Genomic DNA, 16,989 nt, shown 5'->3' on the forward strand with positions numbered 1-16,989 from the left:
CTCCACCAGGGACCCCACTCCAGGTGAGAAGAGCCACTCAAGCCGGTGCCTGCAGCTGCTGGCCTGTCCCCACCAGCAGCTGTGGCAGCAGAGATGCAGGGACACCTACGGCGTGCAGGGTCTCCGGGCAGGTGGGGCCGGGGCTGTGAGGAGGGAGGTGCAATGGCAGCTTTCAGAGGATTTAATCCCAGTGGGGAGACAAGGAGCAGGCAGAGGGACACAGCACCAACAGGTGATGGGCCGGCAAATGGTGGTTCCGCCTCCATGATGAAGAATGATGCCCAGAGATGGCCAGTGTGAAGCAGGCTGTTCCCTCTCTCCTTCCTTCATTCATCTGTTCCGGAATCATCCGCTCGGTGCCTGTTATGTGCCAGGTGCTGTTCTAGGGGCTGGGACAGCACAGCAGACAGAAGCGCCCGCCTGGTGAGCTGGTGCTCTAGCTGGAGCCCTACTCACCGCCAGGAAGTAAGGATTCCAGTGTGTTTAAAGCCCGCTGAGACCAAGAAGAGCCGCTTGGCCACCTCTGAGCACTTGCACCTGTGAATGTTCCCTGGCATCCCAGCATTTCTTCACATTAAGAATTCACTTATTGGGGAGTAGAGGTTCATCCTTGTTCTTTAGCCTCACCAAAGTTGCCAAATTTAGTAAAATGAAACAACAGGAGACCAGGTGCCTAGTTAAATTGGAATTTCAGATAAACAACAGGCATTTTGGAGGATAAGTATATCCCACACAATATGTGGGATATACTAACAGTTATTCATTGTTTATCTGAAATTCACATTTAACTGAGCATCTTGTCTTTTATCTGGCACCCATGGTCCCATCCAGCCCATAAGATTTCTTGCATGGAAGCTGCATTTTTATTTATTTATTTATCTATCTATCTATCTATCTATCTATTTATTTATTTATTTATTTATGGCTGTGTTGGGTCTTCGTTTCTGTGCGAGGGCTTTCTCTAGTTGCGGCAAGCGGGGGCCACTCTTCATCGCGGTGCGCGGGCCTCTCACTCTCGCGGCCTCTCTTGTTGCGGAGCACAGGCTCCAGACGCGCAGGCTCAGTAGTTGTGGCTCACGGGCCTAGTCGCTCCGCGGCGTGTGGGATCTTCCCAGACCAGGGCTCGAACCCGTGTCCCCTGCATTGGCAGGCAGATTCTCAACCACTGCGCCACCAGGGAAGCCCGAAGCTGCATTTTTATCATTCCACCTTTCCTGGAGCTGAAATGACTTCTTTTTGCCTTTCATAGCTTCACAATAGCAGCAGTAAAAAAATTCTTGTCAGCAGGATGATTGAAAATTTAACTGCAAAGGGAACCATTTGTTGTATTTGTGTCAGAGGCATAAAATGGATTCCCAGCCACACCACTGCAGTTTTTAAATATTCCCTCAGTGTTGGTGCTTTATAGTTACCTACCCAGAACATTTCATGCTCTCCAGTATGAGGCTCCTTTGCAGCCAGAGTGGAATTATTGGTTAGTGTTTGGGGCCCAACAATAACATTTATTCCCCAAAATTTTGCTGCAGTGGGTTCTTGGTATTTTACAATTATTATTGCAGTAAAATTTATATTCTGCAGAATTATGACAATATTCAGCTAATGGGGTTACTGTTCATTTGTGTTTTAAAGCCCATGGAAATAAAATTTACTCCCAACAATACAGCTGCAATTTTATGTCCCCAAAACTGGCCGTAAATAATAAACATAATAAAAGAATGCCTGTAAAACGCATAAAACATCCTTCTCGGAAAAAGTGGTCTCTCTGTGTCTCCCCTGATTCGACTGACGGGATCAGGAGCCCGACCTAGCAGTCAGGGTTCCCTGGGCAGACTTCAAAAGGATGAAGCAACTTCTTTGCAGGCCGCCTGGAGAGCCTCCATGGCCTGTGAAATGGGACCAAAAACACTGACTTGGAAGGGCTGGTCACCAGGGCATGCAGTGGCCTCCGTGTGGATGATCCCTGTGTTGGTCTCCTGGGGCTGCCAGAACAAACTACAAGTTGGGTGGCTTTTATCAATGGAAATTGATTCTGCCTGGTTTTGGAGGCCAGAAGTCTGAAATCGAGGTGTCAGGAGGGTCCTGCTCCCTCCGAAGGCTCAAGGGGAGCATTCTTCCTCATCTCTTCCAGCTTCTGGTGCCACAGGCGTTGCTTAGCTTGTGGCCACGTCCCTCTCATCTCTGCCTCTGTGGTCTCAGGTCTCTCTGTGTCTCTGCATCTGTCTCCTGTCTCTTATAAGGATACTTGTCATTGTGGTTTCTTCTTTATGTCTTTGGATGTAGAATATCTTCTTTGGTAGGTTCCAGTATTTTTTATTGTTGGTTGTTCAGCAGTTATTTGTGATTTTGGTGTGCTCGGGAGAGGAGGTGGGCTCAAGGTCCTTCTACTTGGCCACCTTGCCCCTCCTCTCAGGACACTTGTCATTGGATTTAGGGTGCACCCTAATCCAGATGACCTCATTCAGATCCTTTACTTAATTGCATCCTCAGAGACCCTTTTTCCAAATGAGATCACATTCATAGCTTCTTGGTGGACATACTTTTTTTGAGGGGGTCAATTTAAGTAACATTATTATTATTATTATTATTATTATTGCCAGTTGGGAGGTAAGATGGAAAAGTTGAGAAGCACCAGCCCCATGGATGGAATCAAGTAGGAGATGACCCTGGGGACCATGTGGTCCATCCACACAATGGAATATTATTCGGCTTTGAAAAGGATGGAAATTCTGACACAGTCTGCAACATGGATGCACCTTGAGGACATGCTCAGTGAAATCAACCAATCACAGAAGGACAAGTGCTGTATGATTCCACTTATATGAGGCATCTAAAGCAGTCAAATTCATAGTGACAGAAAGTAAAATGGTGGGTACCAGGGGCTGAGGGAGGGGGGAATGGAGAGTTAGTGTTAAATGGGGATAGAGATTTCATGTGGGAAATTGCAAAAGTTCTGGAAATGGATGGTGGTGATGGTTACACAACAATGCGAACACACTTAATGCTACTGAGTTAAAACACTTAAAAATGGTTAAAATGGCAACTTTTATGGTATGTGTATTTTACCACAATTTTTTTAAAAGAAGAGAAAAAAGAAGCTTCATAAGAGCACATGGGCTTTTACGGTCCCATCTGGCTGTGCAGAAGCCGGGTCTCAGAGAGGCGAGGATGGCTGTCTGGACACGCGGCTGTTCCGTGGTAAAGGCAGGAGCCGCAGGTCCCCAGCCTGGTCTGTGCCCATCAGCACCTTTGGAGCAGGCTGGGGACAGGGTGTCTCCTCTCCCGAGTGGGACCAGAGGCCCAGAGAGTGTGGGAGTGGCTGAGGTCACCAGAGCCTGGGTTAGTTCCCTCCTAAACCATTAGCCCTGGGGTCCCTCCTGAGTCCCCAGAGTGCAGCCGCACCTCCTGCCCTGGAATCTGGGGTGTTTGTTACACAGGCAGCTTCCGGGGCTCACCCCAGAACCCCCAGCTCAGAATCTCGGGCCTGGGGCCTTCGCAGGCAATTTGATGGTGCCACAGAGAACCGTGGTAATTTCCAGACTTGATCTCAGAATTACCTGCGCTGCTTGTCAACATATGGGTTCTCCGGCTTCTTTCCTGCTGAGTCCGAATCAGCAGGTTGGGGAAAGGTGCCTTGGAATCTATTGTCAGGAATGGCCGAGGCACTCGTGTGATACAAGGATGGCAAAGCCCACCGTTCACTCGTTTTCTTTCATTGGTCCGTGTTATGCCCACTCTGCGTGGTGTCAGCTCACCCCTCCCGCCCGCTCTCTTCCTGCACCCCCAGCCTCCTTACATTTCAGCAAAGCCCAACTGCCTAGAGTGCCAAACATTCCTCAGCTTCTTGCCTCCAGGGGCTGCAGTGCTTTTCCCGCCCTTCGTCTCTCCTTTTGTGCGATGTCGGGGGCTGTGGGGCGCCATCCCCGCTGTGCTCATCCCTCTGATGCTCTGGATCTGGTGTGAGCCTGGCGTGGCACTCAGCACCTGCCAGTGGCCTGTTCTGCTCCCCACAGCCTGGGACTCTCTGGAGGTCTCCGACCTTGTCGTTCTGCTCTGAGATTTGAGCCTCCGGCTGGGGCTGCTCCTGGCAAGTGCTGGGTTCCCAATGCGCAGATGAATGAGTGCACCGAAGGCAGGTGTCCCTGCCGGACCGGGCGCTGAGAGGGAGCTGGGGCCCCTCTGGATTCTGCTTCAGCCTGGGGTCAAAGCACATTTCCTGCTGCCTACTGCTAAGGGTCTGGCGTCAGGCCCAAGCGAGCAGCTGCTGTTTCTGGGGCCACTAGAGGGAGACCTTCTCGGCCCAGCTTTGTGCTCCACCGAAGCCACTGGGTGCAGCCGCCCGGCACAGCCGCGGTGAGAGCGGCGGGCTAAAGGGGGTGAGTGTGTGCAGGAGAAAGTGTGTGTGTGTGTGTGTGTGTGTGTGTCTGTGTCCTACCTGGGCGATGGGCAGTGGTCTGGCTTCCTGCAGGTGGAAGTCTGTTGACTCGATGGTGGCTGAGACTTACTTAGAAGCTGGGGGGTATTGTGGGAGCTGGCACCGGGGATGAAGTTCAGCAGATAAGAACCACAGTGGGTCCAATGGAGGACACGTACTGGGGGCCTTTGCTATGGCCAGTGCTGTTGCTGAGCATTCTGTGTATGTTATGAGAAATAACCCTATGGAGGGTAGGGGCTATTAATACAAGAGCCATTTTACAGATGAAGAAACTGAGGCCCAGAGAGCCTGAATAACTTGCCAGAGCTGTGGTAAGGCCAGCGCTGGGATTTGAACCCAGCAAGGGGGAGTCAGGGCTTGGGCCCCAAAATTCTGGGGAGGGGAGCACAGGCCGGAGACAGCTCTTTGTTGCATGCCCCTGAGTCTCTTCACCTCCAAGCCTCGCTTCCTCCTCTGTAAGATGGAACTAATGACAGCTATCTGGGCTGGGAGGGGCATTATTTAGAGGCTTAACTGAGACAGGAGATGGAAAGGGAGGCAGACTCCAGGGCTCTTGTTAGGACCCTTGGCATGTGGCCTCAGGACCTTGATATGTATACTGTGTGCCCCTAAGTTGCCTGTTGTAATGTCCTGGCTCCCCCACCACGGACTTTTCTCCTCTTCTTCCCTCTGGGTGTGCCCAGAAGGACCCTGTGCCGGGCTTAATGCTCTGCTGTCACCATCTTGAAGTTCTCAATACTTTCTGACCCCAGGGCCCTGCATTTTTGCTCTACACTGGACCCTGCACATGCGGCAGCCGGGCCAGCTCTCCTGTCTCTGTCGCTGCCCCATCCCTGCGTCATCCAGTGCAGCAGGCAAGGCGCCACCTCCGTATGAAAAGTGTGCAAAGAACAGCAGAGGTGGCCCTCCCCAGGCCGCGGGACCTCCTCTCCCCAAGGGGCAGCGCTTCTTTCTCGGCCTCACACTCACTCGGCATCCGGGTCAGTCGCTCCCCCTAAACTGTGGCTGAAGGCGGAAGACCTCTGGGTCCCCCAGTTGCAGTGGTGCCATCTCTGAGCCCACACCCGTTCACCCTGGGTTGTTAGCAGGGATCTCGGCCTCCACCATCTGTTAAGCTTTCTGGGCCTCCCCGGCACCCCCCTCTTCACCCTGGTGGGAGCCCCGAGGCCAACGTCTGGTGCCTTAGGCTAAGCACTGCACCATTTGGAAAGAGAAATTCTCATGTTTCCAAGCGGAAGCCTGTGTCCGGCTCCCCTCAGACTGTCCGCTCGCCTCCAGACCTGCATCTCTGAGCACCTACAGCATCCGCATCTGGCAGCCCGAGTGGGCACGCAGGGCCTTCCAGCTGGCACCTTTCATTCTTCACCCCTGGTTCCTGGGCTGGGCCCCTGCCCTTGGCCCAGCCTGACCGGCCAGGGTGAATGGCCTTTGGGGCAGGCAGTATTCTGGGAACAGGCCGTGTCCTGGCCAGGAGAGCAACCAGAGCTGGAGGCTCTCCGAGGTCTCCCCGGAGCCCCCGAGGCCTCCCCAGGTGCCGTGGGTACTCGCCTGTTACAGACCAGCCGAGGGGGGCTTGATGTCACTGGGTAGGAGGGAATGGGGGCCGGTCCCTTCCACCTGGCCTCCCACCCACAGCAGCCTGGTCCAGCTGTGTCCCTCACACCTGCCCCACCCTTCTCTGATTCGAGAATTCACCTCCGGGTTTGCCAAGTTGGCCGAGATGGACTTCAAAGGGGTGTCGGGGCCACAGCTCCCAAGATCAGCCCTGGTCAGCCCACCTCATCTCAGGTCACTTCTGCCCTCTCCACTTAGGCCCCATACCATTGCTTGGTGGTGCAAGCAATCGCCTCCCGTGGGTCTCACCCTCCTGCTTCATTCTCCACCTTTGGCTTGGCTTCCTCCCAGGGAAGAGCAGGCTTCAGCTGCGGCTCAGAAGGAACTCTCTCCTTGTCACTGGGACCCTCTACTCTTAATCTGCCCTTCCTTCCTTCCCTTCCTCCCTCCTTTCCTCCCTTTCTTCCTTCCATCCTTCCTTTCTTTCCTTTATTCACTCAACAGTCATTTATTAAACATCTATCATATGGACACCCTGTGCCACTACATGTGTCCTCTGGGCGTTTATAATCATAGAAGTTTTAGTATCCACCCAACCCCCTCTTAGAGTGGACATTTGTTGCTTTCCTCCCCACCATCCACTTTCCCCATTGACCCAGCTCCACCCACAGGGGTGAGCCTTGATTGGTTTAAGCCAGTTTAATAATATCTCAGTCCCTTGGTCACAGTAATTCAGGACATAGATCCCAACTCAGGGCAGATGGACCCCGTAAGATGTAAATCCCAGACTTCTGCTTTAGCTGGCAGTAGCTAAATGTGTTCATTTTCTGTTGGATTTGGACCTAGAGGCGCAGGCCCTGGGGCTGCTTAAAGGCATCTTTCCACCATGCAGGAGAGCCTGGGAGGACAGAGCAGGTTCCCAGGAAGCACGGACCCTTTCACGGCTGTCCCTCTGGTGGAGGCCCCTTCCCGGGACCCTGGATGACTCAGATACGTGAGCCAATCACTGCCCCTCGAGGTCTAAGCTGGGTGGAACTTGTTTTTTTTGTGTCCTTGCGATCCAGAGCATCCTAGCAGGCAGTTCTCTGTATTCCCAGGAGGAGTCAGTCCCTCCTTGAGTGCCCCCCCACGGGGAGCCTGCTGCTGGGTGAGGCAGCCAGCCCACTTGATTTCTGGAACATTCTGACTCAAGAGAATACTAATACTGACCCTAGATCTGCCATTTTGCTTTCCTGACCTTTCTACCCTTAGTCTTGGATCAGTTATTCCCCAACTCAATGTGCACCAAGTCCTGACCCCCGGAATTCTCTGCCATCTCTGCCCAGGAACACACATTGGAAACCCCTGCTTCAGCCCACGCCCCTTGGGGTCTCTCCAGAATCCCTCTGCCAGAGGGTCTTCAAGTCCACACCAGCTTGCCCTGCTTGACCTCAGGGCAATCTCATAGGGGCAAGACGGACACAGGTAATGATGTGTCGAGGGAGGGCATGAGAGGTCCTCCAAGGGATGCTCCAAGGGATGGAGGCCTTCAAGGGGCCAGTGAGGGACCATAATTGGTGCAGGAGGCACATGGAGCATAAACGACAAAGAGGACTCCCCTCGAGGGCGAGGCACAGCTGGGAACATGGGAACGCTGGACGCTGGACTCTGCGAAGCTCCCGGGACACGTAGACACCAGGTGGCGAAGTGTGTGCCAATCTCAGCCATCAGCCCGTTCCCCAGCTGCCGTCCCCTGTGTGTGACCACAGGACGAGGCCTCACTCCTTAAATGGGGAGAATATCTCAGGATTAAGGCCAGTCATGGGTTTGGCCAGGTTGCCAGGCCAACGCCCCAAACACACAATCTTAGGGGTTAGCTGCCTGGACGGTGACGCTGGCCCTGGGCTGAGTTTGTGAGAAACCCCGGGGAGCACTGAAGTGGGGACACTTCCCATACGCTGTACTTTGTACCGTTTAAAAGAGAATGCTGGGGCTTCCCTGGTGGCGCGGTGGTTGAGAGGCCGCCTGCCGGTGCGGGGAGTATGGGTTCGATCCCTGGTCCGGGAGGATCCCACGTGCCGCGGGGCGGCTGAGCTCGTGCGCCACGGCTGCTGGGCCTGTGCTCTGGAGCCCGTGGGCCGCGACTGCTGAGCCCACATGCTGCAGCTGCTGAAGCCCACGCGTCTGGAGCCCGTGCTCTGCAGCGGGGGAGGCCCGCGCACTGCAATGGAGAGTGGCCCCCGCTTGCCGCAATTGGAGGGAGCCCGCGCGCAGCGGCGCAGACCCAACACAGCCAAAATAAATAAATGAAATAAATAAATAAATAAAAGAATGCTGCTTCCTGCATCTATCTTCCCTTTTGTGGTGTTTGAAATGGTGAGGGGATGGGACTTCCCTGGTGGTGCAGTGGTTAAGACTCGTTGCTTTCGCTGCCGGGGGCCTGGGTTCGATCCCTGGTTGGGGAACTAAGATTCTGCAAGCTGCGCGGCATGGCCAAAAAAAAAAAAAAGAAAAGGTGAGGGGAATCTGTGTGAATAGAAATATATGTATATTTATTATTATGACTATATATTATATTATATATGTTGGTTTCCGACCCCAGTTCTTGGCACAATGCACCTAAAACCCTGGTAACTTCCTAAGTGCTAAGGGCACTCGGATTATCTTTTGTTCTAATATTTGGTCTTTGACCCTGGTTCCTGCCGCAGAGCTCCTAAATCTCTTGGAATTTCCTGGGCGATAGTCACCCAGGCGACTCTGGGTGGGGACTGATCACCAGAAAGACCGGGCCATGTTAGAAGCTGGGAGCGTGCAGCCCATCCCCCAGCCTCCGGGAAGGGAAGAGGGACTGGGAATGGGGTTAATGATCCATTACGGCTTCGTGAGGAAGCCTCCAGAAAAACCCCTGAAGGGCAGGGTTTGGGGAGCTTCTGGGCTGTGACCACCCCAATGGGGACGGAAGCTCCTGTGCTTGGGACCCTTCCAGACCTCACCCTGTGTGTCTCTCTGTTGGCTGTTCATCTGTGTGCTTTCATGTCGTTTATTATATAAGAAACTGGTAAATGTTAGTGTTTCCCTGAGTTCTGTGAGATGTTCTGACGAATAATCGAGGAGGAGGTCATGGGAACCTCTGCCTCGTCGGCAAGTTACACAGAAGCTGTGGGTAACCCAGGGACCTACCACTTGTGATTGGTATCTGAAGTGGGGGGCAGTCTCGTGGGACTGAGCCCTTAACCTGTGGGATCTCCAGGTAAACAGTGTCAGAATTGAGTTAAATTGTAGGATGGCCAGCTGGTGTCACCGAGAATTGCTCGGTGTGGGAGGAAAAAACCCTGGGAGAGTGTGTGGGTCTGAGGGGAGGATGGGACCGGCAGTGTCACATGCTGCTGCAGACGCTAGGGGACCAGGATGGGGGACGAGGGGTGGCTCTTTGGCGACCTTGACAAGTGCGGTGAGGACACAAGCCAGCCTGAGTGGGCTGAGGAGAGGCTGTGTGTGGAGGGGGGAGGGACACAGATGCCAATTTCAGGGAGTTTCTCTGTCGAGGGGGTAGGGAGAGGGGCACCGTGTGGGGTCCTGGGAGAGATTATGAGACGGGAGATGGCCCAGTATGTCTGGTCTGGGGTGGGCGGTGGGAGGTAGAGGGAAGACTGCTGGGGAGGTGACAGTGAGAGGGGAGGAGGGACGGTCCCCGGCATGAGAGAGAGGACCTGCACTGGAGAGGGTCCCACTCATGTGCAAGGTGGCCCAGCTGGCGAGGCTGGGTGGCCTGGAAATGGATGCGGTTTTATGTTCATCCGTGAACGAAAAAGGCAGGGATGTGTAAGGAGACAGAAAAGGTCCCTGCTGGTGTGAAATAGTCACAAGGAGTGAGCTGGCAAGGGAACTGCCTCGGGAGAGGGCATAGGATTCCTGGGGGTCTACAGCCCCCAGATCTCTGCCCATATATGTACAGAAAGCCCCGCTCAGGTGCTTGCAGCGGAGGAACTGGGGACATGCTCAGGTCTAAGCCTGGACCCCTACCTCTTCTTCTGGATACAGTCCGGATGGACACACGCTTGCTTAGCTATGGACAATGACAGTCCCTGAGTTTCTATGAAGATTCTACAAAGGGGGTTAGAGGGCTGCCCTCCAGGGAGAGCTGGGGCTCGGGGACCTTGGACCTGCTTGTCTGGGACTCAGATGGAATATTCTTTGGGGAGGCCTGGTGGACATTTGGGAGAAGTGCTGAAGTCCCCTGAGCCATCCCTAGCCTCCGCCTGGCTAGTAAGAGAGCAAAAGACCAGTCGCAAGTGGAAGGAGACCACCGCACTGCATACAGTTGTCAAAGGACCCAGATTATATATATAAAGAATATATAAAGCACATCGGTTAGACAGAGGGTACAAAAGGAAAACGGGCAAAAGATTCGAAGAGGCACTTGGCAAAGGGGATGCCCACGTGGCAAATGGCTAGTAAACCAAAAAAGGGCTCACAAATTAAATCCACAGTGGACTACCACTGCCCACCCTGCAGAATGGCTACAGTGAAAAGGACAGGAGACCCCTCGCACTGGTGAAGACCTAGAGCACGTGGAACTCTCATTCTTTCTGATGGGAGCTACACTGACGTAACCACTTTGGAAACTGCTTCGAAGTACCTGCTAGAGCCGAATCTATTCATAGCCCACGACCCAGCGATTCCATTCCCAGGTGTGCGCTCAGATATGGACTAGAATGTTCATTGCGACACTACCTGTAATACCTCAAAGTGGAAATGACCCGAACGTCCACAGGAGAAGGATGGATAAATAAATGTTGACTCAGCCACCCAGCAATGGGAACAAACAAGGGCCTGCGTTATCAGTATGGGCGGATCTCTCCAACATGATGGTAGCGAAAGAAGCCAGGCAGAAAAGAGCTCACACTGTATGATTCCATCAACGTAAAAAGTCCCAAAAAAAGGAAAAAAGGATACAGCGTTAGAAGTCCAGGGAGTGGTTATGAATATCTTGGGAAGGTTACTAGAGGGCTTCTGGGGTGCTGGTGATATTCGGTTGACCTGGGTGCTGGTTATAGGCGTGTTAAGTTTAAAAACTGACCCACCTGCACCCTTGGGATTTCTGCATTTTCTGTATATATGTTGTATTTCAGTTAAAAAAAAAAAAAGATTAAAAAACAAAAAGCAGCTGCTTCACTCTGCTGGGTGTGGAGCTTGGGTTGCTGGTCCAGTGTTGACATGGAACTAGCCCAACAGAGTCCTGGCATCCGTCAGCATCCAGCCACTGGTGGCACTGCTCTAACCACATTCCCCTCGCCCCCGTCCCGTAGTCTTCCAGGCAACTCCATGCTGCCAGTTATCAGGCCCCCGGCAGTGCCTTTGTCCTTGACCCCTGTCTTCCTCTTGCATCCCACATTCAATCCAGCAGTGAGGCCAGCTCTGCCTTCCGGGTAGATCCAGAAGCCAGAGCCTCCTCACTCTCTCTGGTCCTGGTCCCTCTGCTCCTCAGCTGCAGAACCACCTGGCCCTCCTTCCTCACTCCCCTTGGGGTTTCCTCCCGACAGCAGGAGAGGTGATCTTTCTAAAACACAAATCTGGACTTCCCTGGGGGTCCAGTGGTGAAGACTCTGCACTTCCACTGCAGGGGGCTCCGGTTCGATCCCTGGTCGGGGAACTAAGATCCCGCATGCTGCACGGTGTGGCCAAAGAAAAGAAAAATAAAAAAAGAAAACACAAGTCTGATCATACACTTGGTTATTCTGTTATTTGGCTCCGAAGTTGGCAGGTTACGTGGGGGAAATAACCCAAGCTCCTTCCCAGGGCTCCCCAGGCACTACGGGATTCGGCCTCTTCTCTCCCCTGCCTCCTTGGACTCCAGCCTCACTAGTGCATTCCCAGCTCAAGATCCTCCATTTCTTCTGCTTCCAGACCCCCCATGGCTCCACTCCACCATCCAGCCCCTCTGTGAGTGTGAGCCCCACTCTCTCAGCCCCAGTGAAACCCTGCACCTTCCCTTGCCCCTGCTTCGCCCGGGGGTCCACCAGGGGCCCAGCCTATGTCTCTCACACCCCGCTCCCCTGCCCCTCCTCTGGGCACTTCTTGAGTCCACTGTGGCCAGAGCACTCCAACTTCTCCCTCCTCCAGCTCAGCCCGAGAAGGTGAATCCCTGGCCCCCTGGTTGGCCAGGTTGGGGGCCTGCATCAGGACTGAGGTGAGGCACAAGTCACTTCTTTCCCCAAATGGGCCTGCGTTTAAAAATGATTTACTTTTTCCAAAAATAAAAAGTCACGGACTTCCCTGGTGGCCCAGTGGTTGAGAATCCGCCTGCCAAGGCAGGGGACACGGGTTCGAGCCCTGGTCCGGGAAGATCCCACATGCCGCGGAGCAACTGGGCCCGTGAGCCACGATTGCTGGGCCTGCGCATCTGGAGCCTGTGCTCCGCAACAAGAGAGACCGCGACAGTGAGAGGCCCGCGCACCGCGATGAAGAGTGGCCCCCGCTTGCCGCAACTAGAGAAAGCCCTCGCACAGAAACAAAGACCCAACACAGCCAAAAATAAATAAATAAATAAATAAAAAAAAAAAAAAAAAAAAAAAAAAGAACCCGCCTGCCAATGCAGGGGACACGGGTTCGAGCCCTGGTCCGGGAAGATCCCACATGCCGCGGAGCAACTAAGCCCTCGAGCCATAACTACTGAGCCCGTGCACCACAACAACTGAAGCCCGCGCGCCTAGAGCCCCTGCTCCACAGCAAGAGAAGCCACCGCAATGAGAAGCGCAGCAACGAAGACCCAACGCAGCCAAAATATACATAAATTAATTTAAAAAAAGAAGTCAACCAGGTGGTTTTATTTATTTATTTATTTATTTATTTATTTATTTATTTATGTCTGGGTTGGGTCTTCGTTGCTGCACGCGGGCTTTCTCTAGCTGCGGCGAGCCGGGGGTTCTTTTCGTTGCGGTGCGCGGGCTTCTCATTGCGGTGGCTTCTTTTGCTGCAGAGCACGGGCTCCAGGCGCATGGGCTTCAGTAGTTGTGGCTCAGGGGCTCTAGAGCACAGGCTCAGTAGTTGTGGCGCACGGGCCCAGTTGCTCCGTGGCATGTGGGATCTTCCCAGACCAGGGCTTGAACCCGTGTCTCCTGCATTGGCAGATGGATTCTTAACCACTGCGCCACCAGGGAAACCCAACCAGATGGTTTTAATATTAGTTTTTCTGCTTCTCTGTGTGTTCTAATTTTCTACAAGGATCATCAATTACATACATAATTTAAAATAAAGCATCATTTCAAAGTCCATTCTCTTTGATTGAATATTTGCACTTCTGGGAAAACAGCTCAAAGAAATAATCCTACATAAACGAAAAGACTTGTACAGGAAGAACAAGATTCAGTGGAGCAGATTCAAGGCTCCCCTTGAAGACCCTTCCTCACCCACCCTCCCACACACCCTCCTCCAGAGGGGAGACTGAGGCCCCAGAGCAGGGGGTCTGTGCTGCAGCATCAGCCGTCTTGGGAACTGAACTGAAAGCGGTGGGCATGGCTGGTCTACACCGACACCAGCTGCCATCCCCTTTTGTGTTTGCCAGACGCTGCACTCAACGCTCTTCTTCGTGATTTAATTAGCTCTTCCCAAGATTCTGCAAGGACAGCCACTCTTAGTGTCCCCCTATTTCAGGTGAAGAGTGTGAAACTCACCAACCACAGGTAACCTGCCATGAAGGGCCAGAGCTGGCACTCAGAGCAGGCTGAGTCCCCCAGTGTGGCTTTTCCAACCAGTCCTCACGCCGCCGTTGCGTGCCACCAGGGAGCCCTACCCCCTTCCTCCTCACTAACAGAGTCCTGGCCCCAGGGATGAACAGTGATGGGGCCTAGCCAGTCATACCAACCCCCTGTTCTTTTGCCAGTGATGGGTCCAGGGTGACCCTGAGACCCAGGCCTGCCAATGAAACGTAAGGGGAGTGTCTCTGTAGGCTTCTGAGAAGTTCAAGGAGAAATATGTTTTTGCTTGCACCCCGTTTCCTCTTGCTTAGTGCACTGTCATTTCATGAGAGTGTGATGCCTGGAGCTGTGGCAACTATGTTGTGCCCCTGAGAAGCAGCATCTTCAGTACTAGAGTAACTAAAAGTCTGGATTTGATTACTCAGGATGCAAGACTTTCAGCACTAAAACTGGGAAAGTCTTGGGCAACAGGATGGTTGGTCACCCTAAACTGGTGACATGGAAGGATAGAAAGAACTTGGGCCCTTACCAATATCCTTGAGCTGTTAACCAGCCCTGGAACCCTTAACCTCTGGATTTTTTTGTTATATAAACAATGATTGTTGTAAAAGAGGCTACAAGGATGTATTGTACAACACGGGGAATATAGCCAGTATTTTATAATAAATGTAAATGGAGTATAACTTTTAAAATTGTATAAAAAAAAAGATAAAAATATTTTAAAAGAAAAAACCAAATAAAACCCCCACAGTGATTGTCTTTATGACTTAAATCTGTTTTGTTACTTGTGGCTGAAATCACAGGCCTGAGCGTTGCACACCTCCCATCCTTTTACGCTGTTCCATGCACTGTGCCCCCTGACCCCATGTCTGCCATCCATCGCTCTGCATTCACCCTGTCAGGCCTCCTAGTGCCACCTCCTCCCTGAAGGCTTCCTGAGCTTCTCCTCCACCAGCTGCAAACTCCCTCACCTTTGCTCGGAGGCATTTTGCTTTACTCCTTTTTTCTGACATTTCTTGCTCTCTGCCTGCATTGCAGCTAAGTGGGCGCTCACTGTTTCTCTTTTTACTTGCTCCCTCTGCCTTCCCTTCTCCCACAAACTACAAGCCCCTGGGAGAGGGACAGGGGCAGACAGAATGACTTTCTCAATCTTCCCTCCATTGGAGTCTCAGCACCCCACACGAGAGTGGACCAAACATGGTCTTGGTTTAACGATCCAGGGATCCAGGCTGGAGTGTCTTCTCTGGGCCTGCAAGTGAGGCCAGGCCTGACCTGTCTGGTCTCATTCCTGGGCCAGGGGCTCACTGCACCCTCAGCCCATTTCGAGGCCCCAGGGCCACCCTGCAGCTTGAGGATGGGCCAGTCCTCTCCGCCCTGTGGCTGACTCAGCTCCTTATCACCTGTCCAGCCCCAGGCCCTCTTCCTGCAGGGTCCTGTTTCTTCCCTCTAGAGACTCCAGCGTTTCTCCTCTGGCTGCTCCCAGCAGCCCCGTGGCCCTGGCAAACGTGTCCCTCCCTCTCCTTCGTTTTCCAGACTCTGACTTTCTCAAAGCAGCACCCCGACTTTGCCCAGCCCTGCATCAGGAGGTGTGCAGGTAGGAGCCCCTCCCCAGGTCACTTCATGGACAGCTGTTCAGGTTGTGATTCAGACCCTGCTGCCAGGAAGACAGACTGGCGTTGTTGGGAACAGCCCCGGGCCTTGTCCTGCCCCTGTGTGTAGTGACCCCAGGCCACCCCCATCCCCTCTCACCTGGATCCTATTTAAGGTCCTCTAATTAGATGGGGGGGGGGGTGCGTGTTTGGGCCAGTGCCCCCGTGCAGCAGCTTCACGATGGGGCGAGAGAAGGACTGGGGTCAGCTGACTCAGGTCAGGCTGGGCATGGGGTCCTGAGCCGGGCGGGGGATGAGACAGCCAAGCAGACCTTTCTGGGGCGGCTGCTCCTCTTCCAGGGAATTGGTGCTGGAAGGGGAGGTGGCCTGGGCTTGGAGGCGATGCTGCTGGGCCATGGTGGGACGGGAGCCAGTGGGCTTCCAGGAAGGCAAGCTAAAGATACCCCCTTCCCGGCATGGCTGGAACCCTGAGAGGACAGGGATCCAGTTCCTGTCCTGTTGTCACCGGGGGGCAGGGGGCGGTGACCAGGAGGGCCCTGCAGCAGCTGTGCTGGGCCGGGCGCAGCTGGGAGCTGGCGCCCAGGCCCGGGCATCCATTGGCTGAGTCTCTGGGCTGGTGGGCGAGGTCAGGGCAGGGCCAGTGTGTTACTGGAAGCCCGGCAGCTCTGTCTGTCTTTCTGCCAAGCTGCCCACTGCATTCTTTGGCCTCCTATTTCTAGGCGGTCTCTGTATAGGTCTTGGCCCTGGCCTGCCTTGAGCCTGGTGCCATGGCGCCCATGTTTGGGGTCACTTGATCTCTTATTTGGGGCAGCAGTTGAGATGGGCAGGATGGTATGGGGGAAGCTGGGCTCCTGTGGGGCAAGGATCCCCTTTCCCCTGTGCTGTTCTGGAAGCTCAAGGGACCTGGGGGAGGGGACCTCTGTGTGTGCACTGCATTGAAACCAGGAATCAGAGGCCTTCGTCTGCCTGAGTATCCCCGGGTGTGTAGGTGGGTGTGAAGGGCGTGGGCGTGCCCTGTCTTCTCTGTGGGGATGCCCCGAGGGGTGCAATGTGCACTGTCTTCCCAGAGGTCAGCCTTTGTATTAGATTCGGGATCTGCATCCATCGAGGGGAGGGACAGTTTGGGTCTGGCTGCCTAGTCCGCTACCGATCGGCCCCGAGGGACAGCTGCCCTCGGAGTTTGTTCCAGAACATCTTCAAGACTCCCGGATTGTGGGGTCCTCATCCTGCTGCCCCAGGACTGTGAGGACAGGGAGAAGCAAAGGTCTGGACTCAGCAGCCAGTCTCGTGAAGTCTGGTGGTTGCGCCGTGGATACCGAGATCGATGCCTGGGGTTTTTTGTTTTCATTTAATATTTTTTATTGTGGTAAAGTACACATAACGTAAAATTTGCCATTTTAACCTCTTTTAAGTGTCCAGTAGCATAAAGCACATTCATGTTACTGTGCCGCCATCGCCACCGTCCATCTCCAGAACCCTTTCATCTTGCCCAGCTGAAACTCTACCCATCAACACTAACTCCCCGTCCTCCCTCCCCACGGGCCCCTGGCAACCTCCAGTCTACTTTCTGTCTCTGTGGATTTGATTATTCTGAATACCCCGTATTAAGTAGAATCCTGCAGTATTTGTCCTTTTGTGACTGGCTTACTTCACTGATCATAATGTCTTCAAGGTCATCCATGTCGTCGCATGTATCAGAATTTCCTTCCTCTTTAAG

The sequence above is a fragment of the Eschrichtius robustus genome, chromosome 20 (genome assembly GCF_028021215.1).
Source record: "Eschrichtius robustus isolate mEscRob2 chromosome 20, mEscRob2.pri, whole genome shotgun sequence".
Taxonomy (NCBI): Eukaryota; Metazoa; Chordata; class Mammalia; order Artiodactyla; family Eschrichtiidae; genus Eschrichtius; species Eschrichtius robustus.